The sequence below is a fragment of the Nannospalax galili genome, unplaced genomic scaffold, assembly GCF_000622305.1.
Source record: "Nannospalax galili isolate Female #2095 unplaced genomic scaffold, S.galili_v1.0 scaffold380, whole genome shotgun sequence".
NCBI lineage: Eukaryota > Metazoa > Chordata > Mammalia > Rodentia > Spalacidae > Nannospalax > Nannospalax galili.
The window spans coordinates 6,650,317-6,666,860 of NW_008348568.1; positions in this window are offsets into that span (position 1 = coordinate 6,650,317).

A 16,544-nucleotide genomic window follows, 5' to 3' on the forward strand; every position below is an offset into this window, starting at 1 on the left:
CGAATAAACCATAAACCTTTGCTTTTGCATTTTGGTGTGTTGGGTCCTCGGTGGTCTTTTTGGGGTCCTGTGGATGAGGTACAACACAAGGACTCTTTAAACAGTGGAAGAAAGGAGATTATTTAATAATTGGTATTGTGTTTAGACAAATGGTAGCTATCTAAAATGAAATTTACATCTCTTTCTAGCTTCTTATACCAAAATCAATTCCAGATGAAGGAAAGATTTAAAATTTTTAAAAAAATCCATGAAAGTATTAAAAGAAAACATGAGTGATTTTATTTAAATACCAAAATGGGGAAGAACTATGTCTTCTTAAGCATAACAGTACTCATAATCCATAAAAAACTGAGTAAAATAATACCATAGAACTAAAGTTTTCTACATTGCAGTATTACTAGAAAGTCAAAAGATAAATAACTAAAGTGGTTGGAAAAATGTTTCCAACACAGGAGAGACAAACAACTTCCTCAATATTTGCACGAAGTCTCCAGAAGCACAGGAGGAAGGCACAGTTCCAAGTTCATAGAAAGTAAGTGGCAGTGGTCTTTAAAAATGGGAAGGGTGGTCTGGTAAAATGGCTGAGCAGATAAAAGCACTTGCTGTGTTAGCTGGACAACCCAAGTTCCATCCTTAGAGCCCACTGTGAAAAGAGAGAACCAGCTCCTGAAAGTTGTCTCCGACCTCCACATGTGCACAGTGGCACACTAATAATAAATAGAACTTAAAAATTGATGAAAGCTTTAAAGATGTGCAAAGTGTCACTCTCACTGCAAACTAAAATTCTTTAGGGAGAGACCATTAAACAGATACAAACGACCTTTGCTAAAATTGTGTTAAGGGTGTGGGAATCAGTATCTGCTATTGTAGGAACAGAAACTGGTATAAGCCCTTCCTGGGGCTACAATGATGTCTTCCAAAATAGGGCACTCAGGCATCCCCTGATAAATGTCTTTCCTGTGTAGACAGCCACATATTTGCCTTAGGATATATGTGTATGATATTATTATTGTTGTTCTTAATGCTTATTTTTGTCTTCTTGAGACAGAGTCTCTCTTGTAGCTCCATCTGGCCTGAAACTCACTAGGTAGACCAGGCTGGCCTGTATCTCATAGAGATCTGCCTGCTATTACCTGAGTGTTAGGATTCAAGGCATGCGCCACCACACCTGCTTTATGATATTATTAACCAAAAGCCTGGAAATACCTATATACTTGTCAGTCAAGTGGGATGCCACATGCTTATAATGAGATATTCTGACATGGGGGCAATGTGACAGCTTTCTGATGACATGGATTCCCAGGGGTCCCATTATTGTACACTATCCACCACTGCTGAACTTTCAGATCTTTTTGATCACAATCACCAGAACAAGGATTATAATTCACACTTACAAATAGGTTCATTTGTCCATTTTTTTTCAATGGCTATTTAGTAACTGCTATGTTAAAGACAAGGACTTGAACTTGGGCCGGAGGAGACAAAAGGGAATAAAAGATGGTTTCCTTCTTTCTTGTTCGTTGAGACAAGGTTTCATGTAGCCGTGGCTGACTTGAACTTACCTTTTAGTCAAGGATGACCCTGAACCTCTGATCCTTTTGCCTTCACCTTCCTAGTACGGGGATTACAGTTTTGTTTTGTTTTTCCAATATATTTTTTTATTGAATTTTTGTGTATTTCATACAATACATCTAAAACCTCCCTCCCCCATCTATACCCCCTATGGCCTCCAACTGGATTTCATGCATTCTGTTATATATGTTAAGGCCTGTAGAGTCATGTTTGTATACTCAGATGCCCCTTGGTGAGAGTTCATCTACTAGAGTCTGTTCAGCCTGTCAAGCATCACTGCCTTAAAGAAGACCAACTCTTTCTCACCCACAGTGATCAGGTGCCAATAGTTCCTTGGCTACGGTTGGAGCCTGCTGCCCATTTCCTCAATTCTATGCTGGTTTTTATCCTTTTGACTTTGTGTTGGTCTTGTGCATATTGTCACCGTTGCTATTAGTTCATATAAGCAAGTTCCTAGGAGCCTGGAAGACTCTTTCCTTGTGGTCATATACAATGCCTAGCTCTTACAATCTTTTCACCCCCTTTATTGAAAGCAGGGTCCTGTGCATATCAAGCAAGCTTTCCACCAACTGAGCTACATCTCCAGTTCAGATGAAAAGTCTTTTACCATCATGAAATTAAAAAATATACATACATATATAACAATCAACAAAATATATGTAACTATGAAACAAATTAAACTGTAGCATAGTGAGTTTGAGACAAGCTTGGGTTACATGAGACCCTGTCTCCTAACTAACTAGCTAACTAACTAACTAACTAACTAACTAAAAAAATAAACATAAATAAAATTTCTACCAGTTGCAAGTTATAGCTCAGTAAACTTGATTAAAACAACGGTAAAAAGAAGTGCGAAATAACTCCTATCTTTCTGTGTACCGTGTGGTATTCTGAGCCCATTAATTCCATTCTTTTCATTTTTACAAAGCAAAACAAACAAGATTATGCCCATATTGACCAGTAGATCAATTTTATAATCTATAAAGGTGCTGCAATCCAGAGTTTGCAAACTCTGGTTTCTGTTTTTTATTGCTAGTGTAATCATGTGCTCTGTCTCAGACTGTGTAGAACTGTGTGTGTTTATGTGGACATTGTGTGTATTAGCAAGAGCAATGAAGTGCTTGTTTAAAGGGAATTGGGTATCTGAGGATCAGGAAGAGAATGAGAATTTAATTTTGCTGTTAAGTACTTTTTGCAATATTTAAAATTAAAATTTATTTAAAATTAAAAAATTTAAGCCATGGGTATTGTTTAGAGAAAAGTTCTCATGTATCCCAGGCTGTTCTAAATGGCCTTGAATGCTACGTAGCTGAGGATGATCTTGGACCAGAAGATTCTGATCTTACCTGTGCCTTCTGAGTGTCACCATACGTGGTTTATGAGTGGCCTCATGCATGCTAGGTGAGCTAACTGAGCTTCATCCCCAGCCCTTGGTTATCTTTCAGTTGTTTGGGTTTTGATTTTTCGAGACAGGGTCTCAGCGCAGGCTGTTTTCAAGCTCAGAATATTGCTGAGAATAACCTTGGATTCTTGCTCCTACTGATTCCACCTCCAAATTGGTTATTTTAAGAAACTCTACCTAAAACACTATAAAGCAAACAGGCAAGGAAAGAGCTGGGATCCAGCTGTAGGCAGAACGTCCTGTAGAACAACGGTTTCAGTTGCTTAACACCCCTGCTCTCTTTTCTTTGTCTCAAATATTTTACTGTAACAATACTGGCCTATGTGAATGCTGTGGCCCTGGCCTCTTGCACATTCCATTTCTCATTGGGTCATTTTTGAGTCAGCCCTTATCTACTGGAGCACACCGAATTATGAGCTATAAGAAAGGGATGTGGTGGAGTTCACTGCCACAGCAGCACTGAGCATCAACAGCATGCAGAGCTCTGGGCTGGAACTGAGACTCCAGCCTCAGCAGTCTCATGCTAGGAAGAGCCGCAGGGAAATAAACAATACTGTTCTGCACCAGGTGTTGTTGACCTGGTCCCCAAATACTCCAGGTGCATGAATAGAGGTGCCTTGTCCTCCACCAGCATGAGTGAAGAGAGGCTTCAGAGAGGCGACTATCAAAAGGCTTTATGTGAAAGACATGGCTGAGCTTGTCCAGAAGTGGATGTAATATGGAAGTCATATCTAGAATAAGTATGGCTACATGGTGTGATAGGAAGTGGCATTTATGAGGAATAGCAGGACAAAATTTTTGAAATCAAGGCTATTCCTAACGATTGGGGCATTTGGGCTCTATGGATAACAAAATATTGTTCAATAGGCCTTTGTTGGACACCTGCAGAGTTACTGATAGAGTGATTAACAAGACACATTCAGATGTAAATTTTAAATATCAAATTGCTTCTTGAGTATGAATGTTGGATTCCGATTCCAAAGAACTCTGGATCAGAGAGCTGACATTTAATGAGTACTTGGTGCTGGGCCCTCTTCTAAGCATTTGTCTGTACTAACTAACTTACTCATTGAATCTCTCCAAAAGCCCTGTGACACAGTTTCTAAGATCAGTGTCCTGGAAGCAGAGCCAGAGGCAGGCATTCGGTGCACATGGCTTAATAAGGAGCTGGGAGAGCAGGAAAGAGATCAGGGCAGGGGAAGAGTGAGGCAAGGATGAGGTCAGTCTCACGCTGGAGTTAGCTTCAGGCTGGCCCATGGGGTTCTCTGGAGCAGGAATCATACCACAAAGTTAATCTTGATGTGAGAGATAGTCTGACCTGGACGCTTGTTAGTCAGCCATTGGCCTCTGGTTGTCTTTAGGAATAGGTATGGGACCCTCATTCAACCTCTGGAGAAGAGTGTGCAGGGCAGGCCAGTGGGCTGGAAACTAAGGCGACACCTGCAGGCTCGAACCAGGATTCCCTTCTCTCTGGGAAACTACAGTTTATGCTCTTCTGGCCTTCATTTGATTGGATGTCAGCTCATTAGAGGGAACTCTGATTTATTTAAAGCCAACTGATCATAGATGTTAGTCGCATCTACAGAATGCTGGAGGACAAAACTCTAGTTGAGCTTTTAATTAAATAACTGAGTACAACAGCCTGGTCAGGATGATGGATGGAACTAACTAACACTAAATATTGTGTTTTATCAACTAGGCAGCCTCCAAAGGGGACCAGTTAAAATTTGAAAATGGGGGCTGGGTGTGGGGGCACACACCTTTAATCCCAGTACTTAGGGTACTGGGATGAAGGAGGCAGAGGCAGGTGGATCTCTGTGAGATGGAGGCCACCCTAGTCTACATGCAGAGTTTCAGGCCAGCTGAGGTTACTGTGAGATTCTGTCTCAAGCAAATAAAACAAGTCCCCAAACAAACAAAACAAAATATTAGGAAATGGGGTGTTGATATGATCATATTTCATTGCATACCTATATGAAACTCTCAATAATAAAGAAAAAATTAAAATATGGTAACACAAAAGCCCATAATGTAGTCATTAAACAGCAGACAGGATAGAATCCATGTGCTCACATGAAAAGCTGCCAAGATGTGCTGTTGAATAAAAAGCAAAGAATGCTATGTTGCCTTTGTGTACATGTACAGACACATGTACCTGTATGTGTATGCACAGAACATTCTAGGAAAGACACAAGAAAGAATTGCTGATAGTTACTTCTGAGATAGTTACTTTCCTTTGTTTGGAAACAAAGGGCAGAAGGAGGACCTTACCTTTCATCTTTTATACCATTTCCTGCTGTTCGGATCTTCCCACCTCAGTTCTGATTGCTGTGTGAAGTTCCTACTGATTAGTACAATTTTAACAGTGAACATTATTATTTACATTTATTAGTGCAAAGGCTGGGAAGAAACTTGTGAAGAGCTTTAAGTTTTGCATTCTCTTCATGTTAGAAATACAGTTATGTTTTATTTCCAGAGTTAAACAGAATGAAAAGAAGGTCAGGGAAGAGCAGTGGAGCTCCAGGGGATGATGGAATGAGGTGTGGGAGGGACACTGGGCTTGTCAGAAAGCACAACACATGGAGCCAGGAAGGCAAGGACAGCTTGGGGATTCTCTTGGGCAGGGGCACTGTAATAGCTCTTTTCCTGTTGTTCCAGACTTGACATGCAAACTCCAAATGGAGGACAAAAAGGTGTCAAATGTCAAACACTGAAAGAGGTGACATCTCTCTTCCAGAATTGGAAGAGGAGAACACAGAAGCCTGGCTCTCTCCTATGGTCCAGCAAATACCTCCCTGGAGCGCTGAACCTTTGGCTGCTCCTATTCATAATGCTGGGGAGGGGTGCCAGGAACTGAGCCTGGAGTCTCCTCTAATTGAACATTTTGCTGATAAAGCAGGCTGCCTGTCCTAGTCCTCCATTTATTTGAGTGGGAGAGGTCACCAAGGTGAGCGGCTTTAGAATATATCAGATTCCCATGAGCCAAGTTGATGCCTAGAAGGTAGGAGACCTTGCCAGCCATGGTAAGACCTCTTTCTATTGGAGATGAGCTGGGGGCAGGTGTAGGTTCAAAAGTGGAGCTCTGGGGAATTATCAGGATTTGTGATATATACTGGGGATATGACTTGAATAGGAGAAGTCCCCAAAGGCTTGTGTTGAGTGCTTGGTTGCCAGCTGGAGTACTTTTAGGAAGTGATTGGATCCTGAGGGCTTCGATCTAATCAACGAATTAATCCCTTGTGGAAAGGAGGCTGGGACTTGGATGAAGTATGTCACTGCAGTATGCCTTGGAAAGATGTGACTTGTCTCCTGCCCTTTTGTGTCTCTGCTTCCACGTCATGAAGTGAATGACCTTGGTCTCTCATGCCCTCCCTTCCATGATGCTCTGCCTCGTAGGAGCAGGCCAACCATGAATTGAAATTTCTGAAACTATGAGCCAAAATGTTTTTTCCCTTAAAAAATTGTTTCTCTAAGGTACTTGTCACAGGGGTGCGGTCTGGCCAACAGAGGGATCTATAGGAACATAGATGCCAGTCAAGGCCATGGCAGCTGTTGAACCCATCAGAGATACCATGCTTATTGAGGGAGGCAAGAGGTGGAGCTGGGAGACCCTAGGATGTCACCATGGGGAAACAGGCAGATGCAAAGATGTCCCCAAGGAGAGTATCCATGTTAGAGAGGTAGGAAGATGTTGGGAGAATGCAACACAGATAGTCCATGATGACTTCAGATAGCTTGTCCTCACGAATGTATTGATCCATTTATTTATTACCAAATCAGCAGGTTCAGGGGTTATCTCCAGAGTGGGTCTGCCCTAAAAGCCAGCTTGGCTAGGGCTCCCACAAGTTTCCTGCCTCCTCCCCAGATAGATTTCCTTAAGACAGGGACAGTTTTTTCCTTTTCAGGTTAATTAGAGGGACTAATTTTTCCAATGGAGCAGTCTGGGCTGGTTCTTCCCTAATTTTATGTTCTTAATGTATATCTCAGTTTCCCATATGCTGTGTTGGCAGCAATCTTTATATAAACAGGTTTACATGTACACATGCATATGTGTTTGTGGGTATACATACATTTAAGTCAATTAAACTAATATTTATTGAGTTTTGATCATGTGCAAAATACTTCATGTGCCAGGAGATGGGTTTGGCCAGATGCCCTGCAATATGCCCAGTGCTGGGATCCAACAATGGGGTGAGCAGGAACAGATGGCTCCCAGGCAGGGGTCTCCCTCAAACACAGGGCTGCAGAGCGGCTTTTGCCAAACATTTCACATCTGGTAGGCGATCTACCTCAGTTTGAAGTAGAGAAATCCATTGTTCATAGTTATGGTTTGAATGCAGTTTGTCCCCAAAATTCATGTTGAAATTTATTCTCCATTATATTAATGGGAACAGGTGGGATATTTAAGAGGTGATTAAGGCTCTGTCTTCATGAATGGGTTAATCCATTTATTCAATTAATGAATTAACAGGTTAAAGAGTCACTTCTATGGTGGTTTGGTATAAAAGCCAGTTTGACTAAGTCCTTCACTTCGTGGCATATTATTCTATGCCATCTCGGGGCTCTGCTGCTAGAAGGCCATTACCAGATACAGCCTGCAAACCTTGGGCCAGAACTATGAGGCAAGATAAACCCCATTTTTCATAACTTAACTTACCCGATCTTTTATATTGCATTATTAGCAACAGAAAATGGAATAAGATTCCCTGACAACTCCTGCAGAGTAAGAGGTAAGCAAGACTCCAGGCAGCATCCTAACACTCCTAGAACACAGCCAAGGGCACAGGAGTGAAAGGGCACCAACCTATGAAGGATGCTGTTCATTAAGTTTCATGGGATGAAAGCTCAGCTCTGTACCTCTATTTCCTGAATTTGTTTAAACCTGGGCTCACGTTCTCTGCCCTTGCCCTGCTTCTGCTCAGGCTCTTCTCATTGCTTGATACTGGGACAGGGTGATGTTCCAGGTACACAGAGCCCACTCTGCAAGAGGCCAGAGTGAGGAGTGAGGGTACGTACTGCTGCGACAATGGCTCAGTCTGGGAATTGGACCAGGGATGGATTTTGGGAGCTGGGCATGGGAAAGCTTAAGCTGAGGTCAAGATGATTTTTGAACAAGTTAGAAACTATTCAGGAGGCAAGTGCAACAGTTTTGGAAAGAGCAAGGAATGATTCAAAGGCTGATTGTTTTGCAGGTTAAAAAAATATCTTCCATTAAATTTTATTCTGTTTTCATCATACTGAACATTGGTAGGTTCGAGAGACAAGCCACCTCCTAAATGTTCTCCTGCTTCTGTCAGGGGCAGGACAAGAGGAGATTCCTAGAAAGAGCACATTTGTGGGGGCCTTAAATGGCTTTATAAGGCTGCAATTGTGCCAAATAGCTACTATTTGGGGGTGCCTGATTTTGCTTAATTTGATTGAAAGAAATTTTCAGTAAGTGTACAAAATAACAGATTTCTTTGTGATTCATTTCATTTTTAATTTCTAATCATAGGGAAGCTTAGCATGGTTTCCTGAACCTGCATCCACACACTCTGACACCTGGCTATGAACTCAGGGCGTATCTTGCCTTAGTCCCAGGCCATCCGCCTCTGTCTCTTTTGCTATATTAAGAAAATGCCCCCCATATAATGTCATCCATAGATATTTCACCATCCTAAATATTTATAAAGATACATCTCTTAAAATAAGAACTTTTAATATCATAACTGCAATGTTAAATATCACCCTCAAATATTTCCTTAATATCCTTAGTCATATGGTTGACATTCAGGTGTTTGGTTGTATAGTCATTTCTTTCTTTCCTTCTTTTTAAAAAATATTTTATTATTTTTATTTTGTATGTATGAGTGTATTGCCTACATGTATGTAAGTGCACTGTGTTGTGCAATGCCCACAGAGGTCAGAAGAGGGCATTGGATCCCCTGGAACTGGAGTTACAGAGAGTTGTTAGCTTCTGTGTGGGTACGGGGACCTGAACCCTGGTCTTCTGCAAGAGCAGCCAGTGCTCTTAACCAGCGTCATCTCTCCAGTCTCTTTCCTTCTTTTTTGAGAGAGGGTCTCACTATTTAGCTCAGTCTGGCCTGACATTTACTATGAAGACCAGCCTTGAATTCACAGAGAACCCAGTTTCTTCTGCCCCCTGAGTGCTGGGATTAAGAAAATGTGTCACTACACCTGGCCATATTTTTCTTGAGAAGTTTGTTGTTGAACCAGAGATCTATACATTGTGATTGGCTTAACGAATCTTTTAATCTATAGCCCCTCCCCCCGTTTTTTCAGTCCTGCAGATTATTTATGAAAACACTGTTTTGCTTTTGATCTTATGGAGTTTTCCTGATAAGATACTTTATTTCCTCCATATTCAGTATAAGTTGGTAGCTTGATCTGGAGTTGCAGTGTCCAATAAGGTAGCCAGTAGGTACATGAGACTGCTTAAATTTAAAATAATTAAATAAACTTTCAAGGGCACACAGGCCACAAGTGTTACTGGCACAGTTTGGGATAGTAAAGAGTCTAGACAAATCAAATTAATCACAAAGAAATGCATTATTTCGTATGCTTACTTATATATTTTTTTTAAAAAAAGTAAAATTAGGCACTCTTAAGTAATACATATTTGGCATAGTTTCAATGACTGAAATTTTCTGTTTAATGATTAGAGATCTGGAGGCTTAGTAAAGTTATTTGATTTTTAGGGCAGACAGCATCATAGTTGGTGCTGTGAACGTCCAGTGGAAGCACCGAAATCCAGATTGTCCTCTCTTTCTGATAGAATATTGGTGGCCTGATGTGAGCTCCATTAGTTCACCAGGAGAAACAGCCATGTTTGAGTGACACGCTCTCAAAGTGGCACTCTGGTTTCTTTATTCTGTCTCTCCAGTCCCTAACTCCCAATACCCGAGTCACCTTGGTACTGCTCTGTGCTTGCCCCTTCTCTTGTCTAATTTACCTTCTAAATACCTATGGAATTAGGGCTCCGTTTTTGGTGTCTTCCTCTCTGAGAAGCTGGACTTGCAGCTGTTCCTGGTACATCCTCTACACCGAAGCCTGCACAGCTCTTTCAAAGGCCTCCCTCTGGGCACTAAGAGCTTGGATGATATTGCCACTCCTCCCTAGGTAAGGACCAAGTTCCTCCCAGTCGCCTTCTGCTTCCTGATCCTTGGGTTCCGGCTGCTGAATCATGGGGCGGGCCCTGGAGGACCTGGGGAGGAGTCTGCTGAGGTAGGGGCTAAATCTATCAATGGTTAGGAAGTGATTCTGCTTTTGAACCGGTTCAGCTCCAACAATGCACTTGGTGGATCTCCACCTGTGACCCTCCAGTCTTTATTCTGCCTTACTGGTTTCTTCTTGCTGCAGGAACTTTCCACATTGCATTCAGTCAAAGGTACTCTGTCTGCTACTCTTGTTATCCTTTGGCTCTCAGTCAGTCCAAGGTTCATCCCCTGAGGGGATGTTTCTTGATTATTACTTCTTTCAGTCTTGTCCATGTGTTTCTGGCTCAACGTTGTATTCCCTGCACTTGGCGGTGGTACACAACCGTCATTTACTCTTGAAGGAATAAAATGAGAATCGAGCGCCTATTTTAAAAATTAATATGTACTAATTGTACACAGTATAGATATCATGTCATTTCCATATGCACATACGTGCCTTGATCACACCTCTGTTTCCCTTTCTAATCCCCCTCCTCTATTTCACAGCTCTGTGATTCTGCATCAGACAGAAAGGGTCTTTGTGAGGCTCTTTTATTTCATTTAATATTATGATCTCTAGTTCCATCCATTTCCTGCAAACAACATAATTTATTCCTCATTAAGACCAAATACAATTTCACCGTGTGTATATCACATATTCAGTCATCCTTTGGTGGTCAATATAGGTCGTATTTTTAAAAATTTGATGTTATGTGTTTCACTGAATATTTATTTTGCTTTGATACTTGCAGTTGTTTTCTTTCAAATAATAAAAATCCCTTGAAGACACAATGCCTAACTTATCATGTGGGTGGTTGGGGGATCTGGTTCCTTCCCCTCCTACAGAGACTTTCCTGTTCAGCAGCTATTCGAACTGTTGTACTAGATTCTATTTTTTCTATAGAGAGGCACAAGACTCCATTCACCTGAGAGAAAGGGCAACAGCAGACCAAAGAAATGATTGTGTCCAAGTCCATCTTGGTGAAGCAGTGGGTTTATCAGGGTTCCTTACAGAAGAAGCCTGGGTGACCCAAAGGCAGCTGCACCCCAGACGACGCATGAAAGCTGCATATTGGAGTTACCACTTGCAGCAGTTCTGAAGAGTCTCCCCTCTACCAGCACCTCATGGAGGTGCCTCCGGTCTTTTAAGTTTTGTGAACTTCCTGAGTTGTACAAATTTTTTGTGAGTTTCATGAGCCAGATAAACCTCCCAAGTCCCTTCAGGAAAGAATGCTTTAATTCATAAGGAACAGCTACATAACACGAATACTTGGCACTCAGTGGCACCTGGTGCCAGCCTGGCAAAGGGGTGTACAAGCATTCATGGCAAATTCTGCAGAGTACAGTAGAACCATACCAGTGCACTGAAGAGATGCAGAGAAGGTCCACAGGCTCTGGACTGGTCAATCAGCAGGAGGTGCTAGTCAAGAGCTTCATTTTTTGAACCCCTGTTTAGTTCTTGGGGTGTAGGAGTAAATGAGACAGATTGGGCCCCTACCCTCAAGGAGCTTGTGTTCTGACTGGGAGAGATATGCTCTAATCAGGTCTGCAAAGGAACGAACCACAGTGCAAACCTTGCTGAGTTTAGAAGAAATTAGAATAATTTGACAGGAGCTAGGAGTGGTAGCTGAGCTGCGGCAGAGGATGGTCAGAGAAGGCTTCTTGGAGAAGAGGAGGTGGCATTTGAGCTGACTGAGGAGGAGGAAAGATGAGGACTCAGCTGAGGAGGGGCCTGAGGAGGAGACAAAAGAGCCACTTGAGTGGAAAGAACCAGAGGTGGCGGAGCCCACTGGGGACCCAGGAAGACAGCCTCAGCCTCAGTTTCCCCACCTGGAAATGGTGGACCTATTCAGGGGTTGCAGTTGTCATTGCTGAGGTTGTGATTGCCCAGCTCAGGAGGGGCATGGCTAAGGAAGCAAAGTTGATGGAGAACATGATTTAGGCCCTGGGACTGACAATGGCATCAGGCTGTGACACACACACGCACACACTCACACTCTCACATATACTCACACACACATTCATACACTCACACACACACTCACTCTCACATATACTCACACACACACTCATACACTCTCACACTCACACACACACTCACACACTCACACTAACACACACACACTCATACACTCTCACATATACTCACATTCATATACTCTCACATACATGCACACTCACTCTCACATATACTCACACACACATTCATACACACACACTCATACACTCAGATATACTCACACACTCACACTAACACACACACACTCATACTTTCACGTATACCCACACACATTCATACACTCTCACATACACACACTCACATATACTTACACATTCATACAAATGCACTCACACTCACAAACACACACTCATACACCCTCATATCCTCACACACACATTCATACACTCTTACACACACACTCATACACTCTCACATATACTCACACACATTCATACACTCTCACATACACACACACTCATACACACATACACACTCATACACTCACACACACATACACACATATTCATATATTCTCGCATACACTCATACACATACTTATACACACATACACATTCATATACACACACACACAATGTCCACACACACCTGCACACATATGCAAGAATGTTTAGGCACTTGTGAGTACAGAGGACCTGCACTGGATTTTGACTGTGGCCGCAGGATCTCAAGCCCAGACTCTGCGTGAGAAAGTGCAGATTTTGGCATTTAAGGCTCCTGAGAAATCAGCTCCCTTTCCCGGCAATCCGTGGGAGGAGCGGCTGTCAGAGGCACAGAAGGAGGGGGGCGACGTAGTGGGTGGGGACTGAGGATCTAATTAGCATACTCACGTGGATCCCTGAAAGCCTCCCCCAAAGTTCCCCTGCACCATTTGGCTGTTAGAAGCGGCCTGTTTGCAGTCCAAACCAGGTGCTGGAAGGTGGTGTGGTAACCAAGCTAGGGAGGGCGAGTACTTGAACATAGCTCAGGCACTGGGGGGAGTGGGGAGCAACAGGTGCTTCCAGGAGAAACAGAAGGAGAGAGAAAAAAGGCCAAGAAAAGAAGAGAAAGGAAGGGAGACAATCCAGTCTGTTGAGATAGTAGACCCTGTTGGGCATCTGAATGCAGGGTGCTTTTCTGTGTGACTGGGGTGCGTCTATGCTAGGCCTGTGGCCTTAGAAGGTGATCCTCCTCAGAGCAGCACCATCCTTCCCGTTGCAGAGCCTAAAAATGTACAGCCCTCCCTGACTCCTGTCCTGGTCTTAGACCCCACATCCTATTTAACAGGAAGTCCTCTTGAATTCTATCTTCAAAATGCATCCAGAACCAGACCAGACAATGTCTCCCTGTCCTGTCCATTTCCCACCACCACCCCACCCCCCGCGACAGCCCCCTTCCACCTGGCTGGTCTCAGCCTCTGTTACGTCTCCTCTGGGCTAGTCTGAGTCTCCTTGCATAGGCTTGGGTGTTAGCCAGACTCTGCATCCCCCTTTAAGGTCCACTGAGACAGGTGGTTTGTGGAGCCACTTGCAAAGTTCTGGGAGTGACCCTGGCAACATCTTCACATGCTAACATATTTTTACAAAATCTGCAGAACGAAGTACTTTGAGCACTAATTGGTAAAGACTCCAGATTCCTCCACTCTTAACTCCCTCATCTCACTTCTTTTTAAAAATATTTTTATTATTTTTCTAATTTGATGTGTATGAGTGTATTGCCTGTATGTATGTAAGTGCACCTGCGTTGTGTAATGCCCATAGAGGTCAGAAGAGGGCATTGGGTTCCCTGGAACTGGAGTTAAAGATGGTTGTTAGCCACCATGTGAGTGTTGGGAACAGAACCCGGGTCCTCTGCAAGAGCAGCCAGTGCTCTTAACCACTGAGCTGTCTTTCCAGGCCCCATTGCACTTCTCTTGATAGTGTCGAAGAGGCCTCAGGAATCTGGGGACTCAGATACAGGGTAAGAGGATTTGGGTTTGCATTTTTATTTGTTTGGTGGGGTATTTGTTTATGTGGTTCACAGTAACTCTGGTATGTAGTAACTTTTGGCTAGGTGCCCCCAGACTAGGAATAGCTTCCTGGAAAACTCATGTTTCCCTGTCCAAAACTGAGGTTTGATGGTAACAGGAGAGTCACTGTCCTGCAGGGCCCAACCCAGGAAGTATGCTGTGTCAGAAACAGAAGAAATGCTTTTTCTTTCTTTTCTTTCTCTTTCTTTCTTTCTTTCTTTCTTTCTTTCTTTCTTTCTTTCTTTCTTTCTTTCTTTCTTCCTTAATGGGGCTTTTTGCTACTCTAACATTACCCCCTGAAGAGGTAACCCTAAAATCTTTCAGGGATTACATAAGAGCTCCCAAATACTTCTGTCATTTTTGGTTCTTTCTTTCTTTCTTCTTTTTGAGACAGGGTCTCTCTGTAAACCCCAGCCTGAAACTTGCTATGTAGACCAGGCTGGCCTCTATCTCACAAAGATCTGCCTGCCTCTGCCTCTCCAATCCTGCGATTAAAGGTGTGTGCCACAATGCCCAGCTAAGAAATGTGTTCTTTTGTAGTCCTGGATGCCAAATACCCAAAATCAGTACAGGCCACACTTCCTCAGGATATTCTAGGGGAAAATTCATTCCTTGTCTCTTTCAGATTTTCATGGCTGCTGGGAGTCTCTGATGCCCCCTCTTTCAGGTGAGTTTTAATTTCCTACCTCTCTCTTAGGAGAACAGGTTGTACTCAGAAATCTAAGGAAAGCCCCCTCATCTCAGGAGTCCTACCTTAATCCCAGGTGAGATCTATTGAGATACAAATAGACAACTGATGGGGTTTTTATGAAAGTAAGAGTGTGTGTGTGTGTGTGTGTATGTGTGTGTGTGTGTGTGTGTGTGTGTGTGTGTGTGTGTTTCCTTGAAAAACAGTAAAGAAGGACTTATCTGGTATGGAGCATCAATGGCCATTTTGGTGCAGGGTGGGTAGCCTGCAGAAGGTAAAGCCTAACACATAGGGAAATGCACGTCCTGGAGGAGCAGAGGCTCAGAGAGAAATGGAGCCAGAGTGTGTGTGTATGTGTGTGTGTGTGTGTTTCCTTGAAAAACAGTAAAGAAGGACTTATCTGTGGTATGGAGCATCAATGGCCATTTTGGTGCAGGGTGGATAGCCTGCAGAAGGTAAAGCCTAACACACAGGGAAATGCACGTCCTGGAGGAGCAGAGGCTCAGAGAGAAATGGAGCCAGAGTCCTCCTGACATGCTATGGGCCTCTGAATCATATGCAGCCTGAAGACCCCTTGTGAAGACTAATCTTCATTATCACCTTGACTGAATTTAGGATTGTCTAGAACATGCCTCTGGGCAACTCTGTGAGATTATTAAAATACTAACTGAGGAGGGACACCCTGAAGTGGGTGGTACCATTCCTTGGCGTGAGGTTCTGTACTGAATAAAAAGGGGATAGGAAAAAAGTATACTCCACTGAGTATGGCATTCCCGTTTCTCTGCTTCTGGGTTCTTGGAGATGTGAGATGTCCCAGCCATGCTTCTGCCACCATGAACTCCACCATGCCTTCCCCACTATGATGGACTGTACCCTCTCAAACCGGAATCAAAACAAATCCTTCTTCCCTTATTTCTTGTCAGGTCACAAGAACCAGAGAAGTAACTAATATACTCCTTCTCCACTTCTGAACATTTCAGTTATGGAACTTAATAAACTCCTTTCTTCGAAGCTAGTTTGGACCAAATAGGACGAACACTAATCTATTTATCAAGCGCAGTGGGACATTTGGGTGTGGTGGGATGTGCAGAATTCAGGCAGTCATGGTTCGAAGAAGCAGTGATGTCGGAGCTGATACTGAAGTACACAGTGTTTACGAAGTGAAGAACATGAGGGACAGAGGAGACCATGACAGGAGCACAGGGAACCGACAGACTCCTGGACCAAGTCAGAGGGGCAGAACATGATGAGGTGGAGCACAAGAAAGGGTGTCAGACCACACAGCCAGCTGGTCCTTATTGTTGGGCCCATCAGAGTGTTTTTAATAAAGGACTACAATGTATAGAAATATCCACTCAGGCAGGAACTGATGATCACTTCAAGACAGCATGAGGACTGTTAATTGGTGTGTTGTATTTAATGTACACTTCTTGTTTGCTTTCCATTGCTATGATAAAATTATGACCAAAAGCAACTTGGGGGGCATTTATTTGGCTTAAAGTCCATCATTCAGGGGAGCCAAGGCAGGAACGTAGAGGTCGGAACTCAAGCAGAGATCAGGGAGGAATGCTGCTTACTGGCTTGCTCCTCTGGGTTGCTCAGCTTCCTTCCTTCCTTCCTTCCTTCCTTCCTTCCTTCCTTCCTTCCTTCCTTCCTTCCTTCCTTTTCTTTTAAAAAGA